We start from the raw sequence: 17739 nt of genomic DNA, 5'->3' as shown, positions 1-17739 counted from the left end.
TTTTTTCAATCATTTTCCCAACCCAATAAATTCTGAATATTTTCTAAAATGTTGATTCTATTGTTGTTCATTTAGTATATGTCTAATTACCACTAAATGATTACCAATAAGTGATTTGGATCAATTTTACCATAGAGTATAAAGAGCAAAGTATGAAAGTACACATATAAGCCCATGGGAATTATATCAGGCTAGTACTAACTTGAGGATCTCTTTGTCATTCAAAAAATAAGATACTATACTTCAGACCAACATAATTCTCTTCTCTAAAATTTTACTTTTTAGGGTATTCCAGAAGAGTTTGGTTCAAGAGATTCCTGTCAAAGGGCTCAACAAAAGGCATCATTCTGTCAAGAAGATACTATCCAGAAACATGTACAATCAGGTCCCATCTCAAATTCTATAGAGTAGCCATCCCCATTGACAGAAATTACATATGCCAAAAGAAATCCCACTACCTCCTTTCTATTTTCAGAGGCCCCCATTTTGTCCCTCCAGTGAAGGCAGCATTTGTACTCATTATCAGCATGTGCATATGAGGGCAAGTGCCAGAAATATTAGGCAGCTAGTAGAAAGAACATTGGACTCTGTGTCAGAAGACCTGAGCAAGTCCCTCTTTCACCACTTGGGTAAGTCAACTGGACTTTCCCACACCTCAAAAAGACAGGATATTAATGCCTGGCCTTCTGGGTTAGGAGTGGTATGCTAAGGCTCTATCCCACCACAGTTAGGCTAGTCCTGCCCTCCCCAATAAAAGTTACTGAACTTGTCCTTGAGATTTAATTGGGTAAAGGGGACTAAGTCAGGCAGTTGACATAGATTCATGGTCAACTGATTACAAAACTGTCAGGACACAAGAGGTTAGACTCAGGCTTCAGTCTGCAGCACAAATGAATCAATGTTTTATCCCTCATTGAATAGTCTTTCACTTTGAATGTCTTTCCCTCAATATCACTAAGTAAAACTTCTGTTGGATAGACTATGAGGGTCTTACCTTATTCCAACACTGAATTGGAACTACCAGTCTAAGCTGAGTCAAGTCTGAACTACTATACCTTCCTATCTTCTTATGAGAATGAAATGAGGAAACATACATGAAAATACTTTGTAACTAGTAATGGACAATTTATAAGAAGTCAGTTATGGAAATAAAAGTAATGCTAGTGGTAGATGGTTGGGATGAGACCAGACTTCATTACCAGATTTCATTGGTATAATAATAACATTTACATATTACTTTAAGGTATACAGAGAACTTTGCCCTATATTATCTCATTTAATTTGATCCTCACAACAATCCTGGGAGGTAGATACTATTATTATCCTTATTTTGCAAATGAAGAAACTGAGGTAGAATGAGGCCTAGTTGACTTGCCCAGCATCATAAAGGGTAAGTGTCAAAAGCAGGATTCAAAAATCAGCTCTTCTTGACTCAAGTTTAGCACACCATTCACTATGCCACCTTAACTGCCTAAAGTGAGGAAACCCCCTTACCAATTCAGATTTGCATATGCTCTGCAATCTGTCTTCTTATAGGGCTGCCATTAAGAGGTTAAGTGACTTGTGCTGGCTCACTCAAGCATTAAATATCAGAACTAGGATGTGAACCTCCTTATTTCAAGACCAGCCTTTTTATCTACTATATCTTTTTTTTTGTGGGGCAATGGGGGTTAAGTGACTTGCCCAGGGTCACACAGCTAGTAAGTGTCAAGTGTCTGAGGCCAGATTTGAACTCAGGTACTCCTGAATCCAGGGCCGGTGCTTTATCCATTGTGCCACCTAGCTGTCCCTTTATCTGCTGTATCATTCTGCCTCTGTAGCAGCTGATTGCTTTCAAAGAAATTGGGTATGCTGGTGTGTTGCTGTGATTTCTGCTACTGGGGAGGTTGAGACTGAATCCAAATCTTGGAAGTTCCAGATTGCAGTGGGTATCCACACTGAAAACAGCATCAATATAATGAGCCTCAGGGAGTAGGAGGCCACCAGGTTTCTTAAGGTGGTGAAAACCAGCACAGATGAGAAACAAAACAGGTGAAAGCTCCTGTGCTGATCTGTAATGGGATCAGGCTGGTGAGCAGTTACTGACTGCACTTCCAACCAGGGTGAGAGAAGGAGACTCAGTCTTTTAAAAAAAATAAATATATGATTTAACTGTGATGAAGAATTCAGAAGGGCTGGATACCAATGCAAACCTGCATTTTTTTAATGTTATAACAATAAATAAATAGCTTACCTTCCCTCTGAAACTATTAGCTTAAATCTTGAGGAAAACAATATTCAACACTAAAAATTGTTCTTGATAGCAGAAACAAGGCAACAAACATTTATTAAATGCTTACTATTTGTCAAGGACTGTACTAAGAAGTGGGGTTAAAATAAAAGCAAAAAGAAAAGACAGTCCTCTTCATCGAGGGCTTACATTCCCATGGAGGAAGACAATAAACAAAAAAGAGCTGAAAAAAGAGGGAGGGTGGTGAAGGTGCCCTTACAGGGTATGGTTCTGAAATCAAGCAAGTCAGATGTTCAACAAGGAGGAAAATGAAGGTTGGCTAGCATGGGCATAACCCTCCTTCAGATTTATCTAAATACATTATTTCAAATTCTACCACTGAAAACAACAATCAATTACTTATACTGCCAGGAATCTGTAAGAAAAGAATCCTATCACTTAGTAACAAGGAAATGGGTATCAGGAAAATGTCCATTAATCCATATGGACATTCTAGCAACCCAAGAAAGCAATGGTCTATTAAAGCCATTAGTAAAGAGAGCTTAGAGGAGGGGCTGAATGAACAATTCAGTATGAATGAATTTAACACTCAGAAAAAAAAAATGGCAGGTAGGTGATGCAGTAGATAGAGCATCTGAAGTCAAGAAGACTCATCTTCCTGAATTCAAATCTGACCTTAAATACTTACTAGCTATGTAACCCTGGGCAAGTCACTTAACCATGTTTACCTCCATTTCTTCATCTGTAAAGTAAGCTGGAGAAGGAAATGGAAAACCACTGTAGTATGTTTGCCAAGAAAACCCCAAATGGGGTCATGAAGAATTGGGCATGACTAAAAAATGACTGAACAAGAAAAAAAATATTTCCTTAGTATGGGATCATGTACAATATGCATTTCTATTTTACTTTTTTGTTTTTTATTTTGTTTTGTTTCTTTTTTTTTTGGCTGGGCAATTGGGGTTAAGTGACTTGCCCAGGGTCACACAGCTAGTAAGTATTAAGTGTCTGAGGCTGGATTTGAACTCAGGTACTCCTGAATCCAGGGTCGGTGCTCTATCCACTGTGCCACCTAGCTGCCCCTTGTTTTGTTTCTAATGAGATCATTACTCATCTCCATGGGATACTTAGGTAAAGACTGACTTGAAGGTGTGACATGGATGAGAAGACATTATAATGACATTTAAAAATGATTTATTGATATTTTTAATTTTTGTATCACCTACAGTTCTCAATATTATTTCTTTCTTCTAACAGTCATCCCTTATAGTTAGAAAAATCAAAAGATGGAAGAAAGCACTCAGCAACACAAACCAACTTATCAAAAAAAGTTTGATGTTATAAGCAGTATTCCACATCCATAGTCCCCCATGCTCTCAAAGGAGGAGAGAGCTGGTAATATCTTATGTTTCTGCTTTTAGCCAAACTTCATCATTATAATTTCCCAGCATTCATATTCAATTGTTCTGTTGCTTTTCCTTCCATTTTTACTTTATAATAATATTAGATATTGTTTTCCCGGCTCTCCTTCCTTCAGTTTGAATAAGTTTATGTAAATCCTCAGGTTTCTTACAGAATATTTTTATATCATACCTTACATTTATGTTGTTCAGTCAATTGACAGACATGTGATATCATTTTTAGAAACATTCAGTACAGTTCCCACACAGAATATAGCAGAACCAGGTAGTAAAGACCCAAGGAAAAGAAAGCCTTGGAGGAGGGACATTCTCTGGGAAGGAAGAGCTCTTAGAGTTCACCAGCTGTTCCCCCAAAGACATGCTTAGTCAGAAGCAGGAGATAGTGCTACAGTTCTCTGATGTTCCTCAAATAGCAAACAACTGAACTCATAGATAGCTGCTCAGGTTCAGGAAAAGAATCTCTTATCTGGTGACAGTGACCTTGCTTCCTATAAACCCTCTGGCCAGAGATACAGACAATACAAGAAAACAATCTTTTCATATATAACCTTTTTCCTGCGTTTCTGCTGGTGAGTTGTCTGGCATGGGGCAGGTTAGCTATGCACTTTGGCTCAACCGCTTGACAGCTGTTTCTCATTATATTAGCCAACTGGGATATGAAGCCTCCCTAAGACACAGGAATAAGTCACTTAAAATTGCTTAACCTTAATTTCCTCACCTGTAAAATGAGGGTGGTAATAATTGCCCTACCTCACAAGGGTAAAAAGAAAATGTACTTTAAAATTATATACTGCCCCCAAAATAAATAAATAAGTGTAAGAAGGAAAGGGTCTGAGAGAGGCCACATGAGTTTATTCAGATGACATCTCTCCACACAGAAGATGGTGAGATGACGACTTTCTGGAGAATCAGGATATACGTGTAAGGGCAGAGAATTGGAAAGACCTTGAAGCATGAGTAGATGTGCTGTGATTAGATTCTGGTTTACTAATTATGCGGACTTGGTGGAGCCTGTTTTGATTTGCTACATAGCTGGGACTACTGACATCTTTAAAAAGGTTTGAGTCAGTTCCAGCCACTTCTTTGCTCTCTTCAAGTTTGGGGCAGCCTGGTGATTCTTCCTCTTATGGTGTCCACTGGGACTTGTGCTATAAAGGAAAGAACCCCTAACCCCATGTGGCCCTCAGAAATGGGCATGGATCCCTATACTTTTCATTTCCTCTCTTCTACTCCGGAGACTGGGAGTGGAGTCTCCAAAGTGCAAGCAAGCCAGTGCACAATCAACTCTGAGGAACAAAGAACAATCTTTGCAAGTGATTGTCTAGACCCAAAGTCCAGAAAGCTGAAATGAAGACTTTGTAGGGATGACATCTTTAAAAGTGAACTTAGTGAGACTACGTAGGAACTAAGTTAAGTTTTTAATATACTTACATAGGAACTAAGATGCCATAGGGAAGGTTATGCCCCAGTGATGTTGGGGAAAATGAGTGTTGTTTGTTCTTGCATTATTTTAGGTAAATAGTCCTTTGTAAAAACTAGCTGATAGAACAAAAGTGGAACATAGTGGGTGTTTGAGCACAAGACTATCAAGAAGCAAGGCATTCTAAAATTTCTCAGGGTACCCTGGAAACCTGAGGTGTGATAAAATCATCCTGGCCCTGAGAGAGTGGGACCAGAGGAGATATTTTATAAGATTCAATAAACATTCATTAAGCACTCACTATGTGCCAGGCACTGTGCTGAACACTGGGGATATGAAAAGAGGCAAAAGATAGTCCTTGACCTCAAGGAGCTTACAATCTAATGGATTTCCTCTATGAAAATTTTTTATTGCTAATCCTATTTTCTATAACAAGCAAAACTGTACCAGCTAGTAATAAGATGCTGCTTGATGATCCTGATTATTGCCATAATGATAAATCAGAATCTTTCTGTTTGCAGGACTTAATCAGTCATCAAAGTTGAGATAACTTTGCAAAACAAGTACATTTAGAAGAAATTCATCCTATTCCTTGCCCCCCCCACAACTTCCACATTCTACTGCCCTGATATTTGCATGAAAATATGATCAGAGAACATTGTAATTAATTTCCTTTTGCCATGTTTTTTTCAGGGCAAGGAGGGTTAAGTGACTTGCCCAGGATCACACAGCTAGTGTCAAGTGTCTGAGGTTGGATTTGAACTCAGATCCTCCTGAATCCAGGGTCAGTGCTTTATCAACTACACCACCTAGCTGCCCCTTGCCATTTATTTTTTACCAAGAGGCAGAACTAGGGACAATGTGGGAGGTGTAGGACAATAATGTAGACTAAGGGGGGGGGGAACTCTTACTAAAAGAAAATTCAAGAGGTGTGGGGCATTGTTTTAGGTATTTTTTTTAATTTGGGAAGAAAAATAGGGAAAGAAAAAAATCATCTGAAATTAGATTGAAAACATATCTTACTAAAAATAATATTCTTTATAATAAGAAGTTCTGGTTCATGCTATGGTCAACAAACTCAGAACCCTGAGAAGTTCTTGCTCATTTTATTTCTTCTTAACCAATTGCAGCACCTTCTCCACTTCTGAAGATCTTTCTAAAAGCTTTTTATGTCTCTTATCTGCTTAGAGAGAACATATAAAAGGATATGAAGGCTGTGGAGTGGGAAATATCCCCTAACTTAAGATAAGGACCACTTTGGTGTGTTTTACTAACTGGTGCCTAGTTTTAGTAACTTGTGAGACTATCTAGTCTTTCCCTCTGAGAATTAATTCCTCCTTTCTATCTTGCTAATCCTCCTATCTAGACTGTTTTCCTTGTTCTGCTCGACCTAAGATTCAATACTATGAATCCTAACTTGATCTCTGGCCTTCAAGACCTTCTGTTTGCTTGTGATTATAGGCCTCTGGGCCTTGATCCTCTGGATACCTGCTTGATAATTCTTGGCACTCTTGACACTTTATGAGTACCAGAGCTTAAAATTGATTGTTCACTCTCCTGGGCTAGGTCTCCTATTTGATCACACCCTAGCCTTCCTCTTGCTGCCCACTACGGATAGTAGAAAAACCGAACACTCTTTGGATTTTTCCCATTACTCCACAGACATCATCTTATTTCTACTGGTAGTTTTCTGTGATGTTACCACGAACACTTGGTTCAAAAGTAGTCTTAAGGTTAAAAAAAATGGACAATGAAATTGTGTGTTGTTGTTTTTTCCCATTACATACTGTCATTTTTACTACCTTTGGTGATTTTCCAGAGCATATGATTTCATTTTAAAAACATATGACAAAGAATCAATGTTTAGGTTTCCAAAAGTGACACAGACTGAATTTTAACTCTGACAAACTGTTTTGCTAAACTATGTTTTAACACTGAACATTTAGAAACAAAGATGCTGCTTGTCAAGAGTCTGTTTCAGAAGTTCTCTTAATTCTACTTAATGGGATAAATACCCAATGATCATTTGCATCAGAATGTTTCAAAATACTTGGTCTGAGATTTTCTTGCAAGAAATATATGGCATGGGGCAGCTAGGTGGCGCAGTGGATAGAGCACTGGCCCTGGAGTCAGGAGGACCTGAGTTCAAATCCGACCTCAGACATTTGACACTTACTAGCTGTATGACCCTAGGCAAGTCACTTAACCCCAATTGCCTCACCCCCCCCCCCAAAAAAAAAGAAGTATATAGCAGCACCCACCAGCTGCACATTGGGTGACCATTCTCAGGAGAATGACAGTAAATGAGCCTTTGATACATCAAAAAAAATAAAAAGAAGTATATAGCTACCTCTTAACAATTATAGTTTGAATGAGAAGTAGCATCATTGCAAATGTGAGGACCACTTTCTGTTTCAAGTTTCTGGAAATAAATTGAGTGTTTTTGAAATGTTCACATACACCATTTGCTTAAACTGAAAGCCAAGGTTTAGCTTTAGGGACCCCTTCTGGCTGTGAAACACCAACAGCAAAACCAAAATGATGAAGGATATATAAATCAGATCTAGGTACTCTAGATTTTAAATGTATTACTCTTACCATTATGCCCTATATCAACTAGTACAGTAACAAAAATATCAGAGAAAGTTTTGTGCCTGAGGCAAATGGAGAAGGAGAAGACACAGAAAACAATCTATGCCTAAGTGCTATGGTATTGGAAGAGGGTGCCCTGTCACTCAGTGAATGTGGTCCATGATACTATACCATGGTCAACAGTTTCTAAACCTCTAATCCCTGAGAGGACAGGGAATGAGGGACAGGTGAAGAAGGCAGGAAATACAGGAGTACTCTAGAAAACAAGAGTACCTCCCGCCCTGCTGATACCCTGAACAAAATCCTTACTGTCCTTCTTAATACATCTTTGACCCAAATGTTCAAATAAATGTGTTTTCATAATTGATTATTTGCTACTTCTAAAACCATAATATATTTTATGTATATACATATATGTATGTATGTACATGGGTATATATACATACACTCTATATATGTGTACTTTAATGAATGTTCACACACATACACATATATATTGTTCATCCTTAGTTTTCAAAGAGGACCAATGACATGAGAGATGATGTCTTCACTTAAATTGGATTTAAATGAGGCAAAGCTGCACAAGGTCATTAGCCTCACTATCTCTTTCAGAGTCATCAAAGTCCAGTGGCAAGACAAAAGTCAAGAGGATTGGCAATGGCCCAGGATGCAGCAGATGCCTTGGCATCTTCCATATCTGAACCAAACTCTAAATGCTCCACAGCACCTTCTTTAGCTTCCTTCATGGCATTTGGAACAAATTATTCTTATCTATCCATTCTCCAAGGGGAAGTCTTCATATGCTTGGGGGATACATCCTCTTAACTCACTGACAGGTTTGAGGCCTGTCAGTTACCTTCAAGTTGGTTTAGCCTATCCACTAAGATGGTTTTAGCAGTGTATGCTTGCTATACATACTATATAGCTTCTTGGAGCCACAGGTGAATATGATGAGAAGACCATAACACAAAAAAGCTTAAGAATCAATCCCGGGCCTACAGAAAATAAATGAAGCAGGTACAAAGAGTGGAATGCTACAGTTTGATTTGTTGAAGCTTGGAGTCCAGATTCTGACATTAATATAAATGAAAGCTCAGCAAAATTATAAGAATGATGAAGAAAATAGGCAGAGGAAAAAACCCCACTCAAATCTCCCAAACTCATAAACTCACCTGACCATTTTCACCAAAACAAATACATCTTTGCTATCAGTCTGCAGTGAACTGATTTTCTAACTTCCATTTCATTTGAGTGAGAAGAAAGTTATTCTACTCAGTCTCATTCTGTGTTTTTGTCACCTCTTCTTTCAAACACAAATAAAAACCATGTATCAGTTTCTATGATCAAGTCTTGCTCCTTTCCTAAATTCTTCACCTCAGCTGAAAGAAAGAACTTACTGGTAAACCCCTTAAAGGATTTAAGAAACACTTTAAGAAAATATAATAGGAAAGGTCTCAAAAGTAATAACCCACAATTAATTGACATACCAGGTTGGACAAACTGATTTCTTGAATCATACTGTAAGGTAACAATGATGTCTGTGTGTGTCTGCATGCACATGTATGTGCATGGAATATGTCCATCAATTGAGCAAACACACATACATATGTGCACACACATATACATAGACACATGTGTCTATGTATATATGTTGTGTGTATGCATACCTCTTAGTGTGTATATATACACATGATATACATACATGCATTGGGTAAATATGCATGGTTTTTTTTCCTGTTAACAGAATGGTTCTTTGAGCTTGCTGAGCTTAATTTCAGAATTGAGCTAAAGGAATAAAAATTTCATGCTATTTCACTTACTTCACTCCACTTCAAAGAAATTCATTCACAGTGGAAATTATTTCCTAAGTATCAGGAAATTGGAAAGCCTGTCCCCTTAATTGTCTCATCTTCTTGTCATTGGGCAGGCTTGGCAGCCTGCTAAGGCTTGTCCTCACAGACAAGACAACGAACTAAGTTTCTTTTTGGAAAATGGGAGAATAGTGAAATCTAGGTGGCACAGGGCATAGAACCCTGGGCCTGGAGTTTGATCACCATCTCTGACACTAAATAGATTTGTGACCTTGGGGAAGTCACTTAAACTCTGTTTGCCTCAGTATTGTCAAATGGGGATATTAATAGTACCCACCTACCAGGGTTGTTGTGAAGATCAAAACGTATTTGTAATGTGCCTAGCTAGTACATAGTAGGTACTATATAAATATCGTTATCTATTATTATTATTTTATATGGCATCCCCTTCTTCTGCTTTGCAATCCATTGACACTAGCCTCCTTCCTGTTACTTGAACTGAATTTGGTCTCTGGATTCTGGGCATTTTCAATAGTTGGCCCCCATACCTGGACATGCCATCCCTCTTCTTCTCCACCACCTAGCTCCCCTGGCTGCCTTCAAGTCATAGCAATAATTCCATCTTCTATAAGAGAGATTCCCGGAGTCCTTTTAATGCCAGTGCCTTCCCACTATTGATTATCTCAAAATTTATCCTGTATATAGTTTGTTCATACATAATTGTTTATATGTTGTCTCCTCCCTTATACAGTAAGTTCTTTGAGAGCCCTGGGCTATCTTTTTTCCCTTTCCTTCTATCGCCAGAGCTTAGTATAGAGCCTACCACAGAGAAGGTCCTTAATAAAAAGTCACTGACTAATTTTGGGCCCTGGGTCCCTTCCTAATTCTTTGCCTTTGGGAAAATAGTAAAGATTTGATATCCATAACATATGGAATAAATTCATTTGAACCAATGTCATTCATAAATCTGGTTAACATTTTTAAGAACTTTGGCCAGAATTGTTACAAGAAAATCATTATTCCATGAAAATGATTTCAAATAAAAAAAAAACAAGAAGGAAAGATTTGAGAAGGAATAATATAGTTTCCAAGCTACCTTTTTAGCTGCAAACACGCACCTAGTGGTACAGTGGATAGAGTTCTGGGCCTGAAGTCAGAAAGAATTGAGTTCAAATCCAGCCTTGGATGAACTGATACAACAATTCTGGAGAGCAATTTGGAAGTATGCCCAAAGGGATATGGAACTGTACATACCCTTTGACCCAGCAATAACAGCACTATGTCTGTATCCCGAAGAAATTTTTTAAAAAGGAAAGGACCTCAGGGCAGCTAGGTGGCACAGTGATAGAGCTCCGGCCCTGGATTCAGGAGAACCTGAGTTCAAATCTGGCCTCAGACACTTGAAACTTACTAGCTGTGTGACCTTGGGCAAATCAGTTAACGCCAACTGCCTCACAAAAAAAAAGGAAAGGACCTCTATGTACAAAAATATTTATAGCAGCTCTTTTTATGGTGACAAAGAATTCGAAATTGAGGAGATTCCCATCACTTGGGAAAAGTATAAACAAGGTATGGTATATGATTATGATAGAATAATATTGCACTTTAAGAAATGACAAGCAGGATGCTTTCAGAAAATCATGAGAAGACTTACATGAAGTGATACAAAGTGTTAAATAAGCAGAATCAGAAGAATATTGTACACATCATCAACAATCCTGTGAATGACAGATATTCCTAACAATACAATGATCCAAAATAATTTTGAAGAACTTATGATGGAAAATACTATCCACCTCCAGAGAAAGAACCGATGAAGTCTGAAGAAGATTAAAACATACTTTTTTTCCAATTTTTAAAACATTTTTATTTAAAGTTTTAAGTTTGAAATTCTATTCCTCTGCTCTCCTCTCCCCTCGATGGTAAACAATCAAATATAGATTAGGGGGACAGCTAGGTGGTGCAGTGGATAAAGCACCAGCCATGGATTCAGGAGTATCTGAGTTCAAATCTGGCCTCAGACACTTGACACTTACTAGCTGTGTGACCCTGGTAAGTAACTTAACCCCAATTGCCTCACCAAAACCAAAACAAAACAAAAAAATAGATTAGGCATGTGAAATTATGTAAAACATTTTCATATTAGTTATTTTCTACATTTAGACTCAAATAAAGAAAAAATTGAAAGAAAGTGAAAAATAACATGCTTTGGTCTATATTCAATCAATATTAGTTTTTTCTCTGGAAGCACAGAGTATGCTTTATCAATTTGTCCTTTGGGATTATCTCTGATCATTGTCTTGCTAAGAATAGCTAAATTATTCACAGTTCTTCATCAAACAACATTGTTATTGTGTACAATGTTCTCCTGGTTCTGTTCACTTCACTATGCATCAGTTTATATAAGTCTTTCTGGGTTTTTCTGAAATCATTCTGAAGCATACTTTTAAAACTTTATTATTCTCGGAGGTTTTTTGGTCAGTTTTCTTTTGGAACATGGCTAATACGGAAATGTTTTGCATGACTGGACATGTGTAATCTATATAAAATTGCTTCCCTTCTTAAGGAAAGCAGAAGGGAGGGAGAAAGAATTGGGAACTCAAAATTTAAATAAAAAGAATGTTAAAAATTTTTGTTTACATGTAATGAGGAAAAAAATTAAATGTAAAAAAGAATCTATCCTTAGACACAACTCACTGTGTGACCCTGGGCAAGTCCTATAAGGTGTTTACCTGTTTCCTCAATTACAAAATGGGAATGACAATTGAACCTGCCTCTCAAGAATGCTGTGAGGATCAAATGAGAGGAAATTTGTAAAGTGTCTGACATATGGTAAGCACTAGATTAAGTGCTTATTCTCTTATCCCTTTTGTTCTGTTTCCAGACTAATATTGAAAGCTTTCCAAGACCCTACATTCCAGCCAATCTGAAGACTGACTTTTTATTCCCAATATTTTCATCTTATCTTCTATTTTATCCCATCCCATATGTGGAATGTTCCCACATACACTCTACTATCCCTTCCCTACAAAAAATTGCAAACTCCATTTCCATATATGACTTCCTTCAATTCATAACTTTTTTATCAGCTCCTTTATGAAGCATTCCCCAGCTTCCCTTCTCCCCCATGAGGTAAAAGTGACCTCTCCCTCCTTGTTTATCATAATACTTTTCCCAGATCTCACAATCTCTTGGATAATTTTGTTTGAGTTTTGGTGCATGTAGATATATCCCCCTATTAAACTCTTAAGTTGAAAGCCAGTTCTGTCAGACCCATTTTGTACCCCCAGAACATAGCGCAGTGTCTTCTCTAAAGCAGACAGCTTAACAAATGCTCCAGAACACTATCATGCCTAATACTAATCATAAAGTCAAGTGTATTTTAGTTCATTGGACAGCAAGGAGACCAGGAGACAGAAGGGACCTCCTTTTTTAACCCACTGCTCCATTTATCATTCCTTTATTCCAAGGAACTCGGCTGCTAGGAATTAAGAAATCCTTCCCCTCTTTCTCAATCATTCAAGTACTCAAGGCCATCCTATTTGTGGGGGGAGGGACAATAAAAGCAAAAAATAGCCACTTTAAAAAGAATACACAGATGAAGAAAAGGAGTTATAGAATGAGAGGCAAATGGGAGAGAGTAGAATACAGGTCCTTTGTCTTTGTCATCATATATTCTGGTAATAATGATTAAAAGAATAGAAACCAAGGACCCTCGTGAGAGTTAGCTTCAAATATTTGAATGGTTATTATGGAGAAGAGGAATTAGAGATGTTTTGTTTAGCTCCAGATAACAAATGTAGGACCCAAAAGTTCAAGTAACATGGAGGTAGATTTCAAGTCAATATAAAGAGCTTTCAGACTTCTAGAGCTGTCCACAATGGTCCACATTCCTTCAAAATATAGGAAGCTCCCTGTCATAGAAGGCATTCAAGCTTTAAATGTTCATCCTGTCTCAGGGAATTCATAACCTTAATGGTCCCTTCCATCTCTATGATTCTATTAGTTTATAATGAAATAGCATTAAGGAAAACTTTGGTACTAATCATGGAAAATTAAGATTGGATTATGGATTACAGATACTGGAAGTCTAATGAAGAGAAAACGAAACATTTGGCTTGGCTATGTAAAAGTAACATTAATTACTGTGACTTATAAATTATTTATGATTTCTGCTCGAGTACCATGAAGCAACATAAAATTTAATTATCTGTATTACTTTAGTGTGTTATATGAACTTTTTAAAATTATTTGACTACAAAACTAAACTCTAAACATATATGCTAAGTAGCAACATATAACAGCATGGTAATTTGTTCAAATCTTTAAAAATTAAGGGCCATTCCTGGCACCCTTCACTTACCTTAAGATCTGCATCAAGTTACTTAACCTTCTTGTTGGGGTCATTGTCATCAACGGAATGACAAACTGTGGAATCTATTTTTCTATGGCTTTTTGAAAAACAAGATAGATAAGAAGCTATTGTGTTGAGAATTTTTGATTTTGCATGAAATCAAGGGGAAAGGCTCCATGGTTTTTCATGATGTCATCCATCACAGTCTTCTTTATTTCAGATTATAGCTAAATCGTGTGAGGGGACAGCACCTAACACAGTGCTCCCAACACACAACTAGGTAACTAACTAGTAATCAGTATAGGTGGTAATGAATGAAATTGAACATAAATGGCCTATACATTACTTCAGTTTCCCCCTATCTACCATGTCATAGTAAAACCAGTGACTTCATAGAAGAAAACGGAATCCTAGAGCTGAGTGGGACCTTAGTGATTGGCTAGTTCAAATCTTTCACTTTACATATGAGCCACTAGGGGCACAAAAATAAAAATGACGCAGTACATGTCCTCAATGAGTTTCCTTACAGTCTACTGGATAATAAGCCATATGAAAAATAAATACAAGATAATTTTGAGGAGACACTAGCAGCTGGGGTGGGAGGAAGGGCAAGAGGAAAGACCTTAGAGAGGAGGTAGCTTGAGAGAAAAGTGTGATTCTCGGAAACATAGATGATGAGGGAGCATATTCCATTCATGGAGAATGGCCTCTGCAGAAGTACGGAGATGAAAGGAATAGCAATGGTCTTCAATGTGAATTATAATGGAAAAAACCCCACTAAAACAGCATATTCTCATAGGTTGTCATTGCCCTTTATCTTTGTTATTGTTTTGATCTTTTGTTGTCTGTACCTAGTTAAGCATAAAAAATTCTTCCACAAAAATAACTCAAGTCTTTCAGCCAGCTGCTCCAGGCAGATTATTAAATAGTTATAATGAGTGTTAGACTTTCATTTAAAGAAGAAAAGAAAATATTTGCCTTTTAGAGGATTTCATTACAATTGTTTCTAAATTTCAGTCCAAGCCTGCATTATGGATTGTGGAGAAAGATAAATCAGTTCTGCTAAGTCAATAACATCTGTCAGAGGTGAGTGAAAGCTAGTAAAAGGACCAGCCACTGCCACCCACAACCACAACTCAAATGAAAGGACATTTTAACAAGGTTTTGAATATATTATTACCCTAAATTAAGGAAAGGGTGAAGGGCACCGGTGAAAACCTGGCATTTTCAATGTCACTGAGCTTCTACTTTACCTTTTAAAGAGAATATTGTATAGTATTTCTAGAAGAACCCTCTTAGGGGGAAAAAGGGGAAACAATATACACTTACAATTCTTATGATATGGCAATCAAGTTAGTCATTTGCAAAATATGTTGTAGAATCATAAGAACTGAAAGAAACCTCAGAAATAATCCAATCTAGAACTTTCTACATAGTAGGTACTGAATAAATATTTGTTGAATTTACCTAAGCCATAATGGCATTAAATTACAATTTATCATTTCCATAATAAATATTAATAATGTTATAATAACAATTTAGGATTGAAACTGTTAAGAGAATTCTATGAGAAAATGTTGATATTGGTAACATTTTCCCTCTAAATAGTAAATGGGGGGTGGGGCAGCTAGGTAGCACAGTGGATAAAGCATCAACCCTGGATTCAGGAGGGCCTGAGTTCAAATCTGGTCTCAGACATGACATTTACTAGTTGTGTGACCCTGGACAAGTCACTTAACCCTCATTTACCTGCCAAAAAACAAACCAAAAAACCCCCCAAAAAACTAAATAGTAAATGGGAAGTTATGAACTTAATTGCTAATTTTTGTTATAATAATCAATGTAATTTACTGCAAAAATTTCCAGTTCCCCCTTTATCTGTGTTAGAGAGGAGGAAGACATATGTATGGATCATTATACCATACTGTCGTCAAGGCATAATGGACCAGCATTTATAGGTTCTAGCAAAATATTTCAAGACAAAAAGTGCACAATGGCTAAATTCTTTTAGGAAGTATTGATCTAGTCCAACCCCTTCATTTTACAACTAAGGTAAAGGGAAGTTATAAGTCAATGTTTATTTGCAGTTATTCTCATTAAAAATGTTTGTGGTCAAAACCATAAGCCACTTTTCTGGCTAAATACTAGAATAAAAACACATATACAAAGACTTTAGGCATGTACAAAGGTCTAGACATTTTCTTCAATAGCCACAATTATACCCAACTAATGGTCATGAATCATTCTTGCTTATTCATGAATAATGGCAGTTTTTTACAGCCCACTCACTCTTCTTTGAAAAAGGACACATTCTTGAAACATTTGATACTGCCAACCTAAAATTCCCACTTCAATTTAAATCAGAAAACAAAATGATTTTGCTCCTCTAGTTCTGAATGGTGCTCAAACTGCGACAAGAGGCACTTTAAAGTTGTATTAGTCTCCACCTCCAACTGTAAAACCCCCTCAACTCTCTTCATAAGATTGATTCTCTTTCCTTATTATCCACATTGTTAGTACCCCATCACTTTTTATTTATATTAGATATAATTTTAAAATATGTAATATGCATACATATAAAGCTATAAATAAAAATAAGATATATCCATTATATAATCATACATATACATGTGTGTATACACAGATATTTTAAATTATTTGTGAAGAAAGCACATCCTCTTAGGAAAATATAAGCTCCTTGAAGGCAGGGACTATTTTTTCCTTTTGCTTTTGTGCTCTCCAGCACAGTCCTGCCACAAAGTATCAAGTACCTGTCAATGGACTGATTAACTGACTGGTTAGTGCTGTCAACAGTGAGATTATCCCCAGGTATTTCTACCAAAACCCACTTAGTCCATCCTTCCCTGATCCTTGGCCACCCCAAAACTCTTCTAGAAGCTGGTTAAGAACTTCTGGGGAGGGGGGCAGCTAGGTGGCACAGTGGATAGAGCACCGGCCCTAGAGTCAGGAGTACCTGAGTTCAAATCCGGCCTCAGACACTTAACATTTACTAGCTGTGTGACCCTGGGCAAGTCACTTAACCCCAATTGCCTCACTTAAAAAAAAAAAAAGAAGAACTTCTGGGGAGCTGGCATTACCCTATCTTCTTGCCTAAGTAGCTTGACTTCTCACACAGTGAGAATGAGATGAAGCCAACAACTCAATTCTTTGTAATGAAATGGAGGATACCAGGGCTATTCATCTGCCCTACCACTGCCTCCTAAAATCATCCAGGCCTTTTTCTATTCAGAGCCCTGCAGTTCCCTCACACTATTCTATTAACTTAGTAACCTAAGAACCTCTGGGACTTAGTATATTCTCCATCACTGCATCCTTAAGGTTTCTGGATCTTTCTGTCTACTCTGCAGCTGAAATTTCTCTTTTCTATTTTTTTTTTCAATTAACTAGCATTTATATTTTCTTCTACCACTTGCTGGGCTGGGGGGGGGGGCAGGAGGGGGACTTGTAATAAAAATATTTCGTTAAGCAAAACAAATCCCCACATTGGCCCTTATACATTTTACAGATGAGAAAACTGAAGCAAGAAGGATTAGGTGACTTGCCCAGCAAGTGACACAGCTAGTAAGTGTCTGAGGCCAGATTTGAACTCACAAAGATGAGTCTTCCTCGTTCCAGGTTTGATACTCTATCCACTGTACCACCTAGCTGCCCCAGGGACTGCCTAGCTTTATCTATTTGAATTCCCAGCACTTAGTATAAGCTATGCTCATAATAAATAACTTTTTATTATTTAATCTAAAATTTAATTCAATTTAAAAAGCACTTGTTAAGCATGTATTACATAAGCCATTATTCTTAAGATACCAGGGGTGAAAATACAAAAGGAAAAAAACAACAGTCCTTGCTCTCAAAGGGCTTATACACTACGAGGATACAAGAGCTACACAGATAAA

At 37.4% G+C, this 17739-nt stretch overlaps 1 protein-coding gene across 2 annotated transcripts in view; it reads right to left on the bottom strand.

Annotated features, from left to right (window-relative positions):
- PRKD1 (protein kinase D1) overlaps nt 1-17739 on the bottom strand; it is a 432388-nt gene that overhangs the window by 229311 nt on the left and 185338 nt on the right. The gene's annotated exons all lie outside the window — the stretch shown is intronic.

Source organism: Dromiciops gliroides, chromosome 2, assembly GCF_019393635.1.
Source record: "Dromiciops gliroides isolate mDroGli1 chromosome 2, mDroGli1.pri, whole genome shotgun sequence".
Taxonomy (NCBI): Eukaryota; Metazoa; Chordata; class Mammalia; order Microbiotheria; family Microbiotheriidae; genus Dromiciops; species Dromiciops gliroides.
The sequence above is the reverse complement of the archived record's forward strand: the minus strand, read 5'-3'. Positions and strand labels throughout refer to the sequence as shown.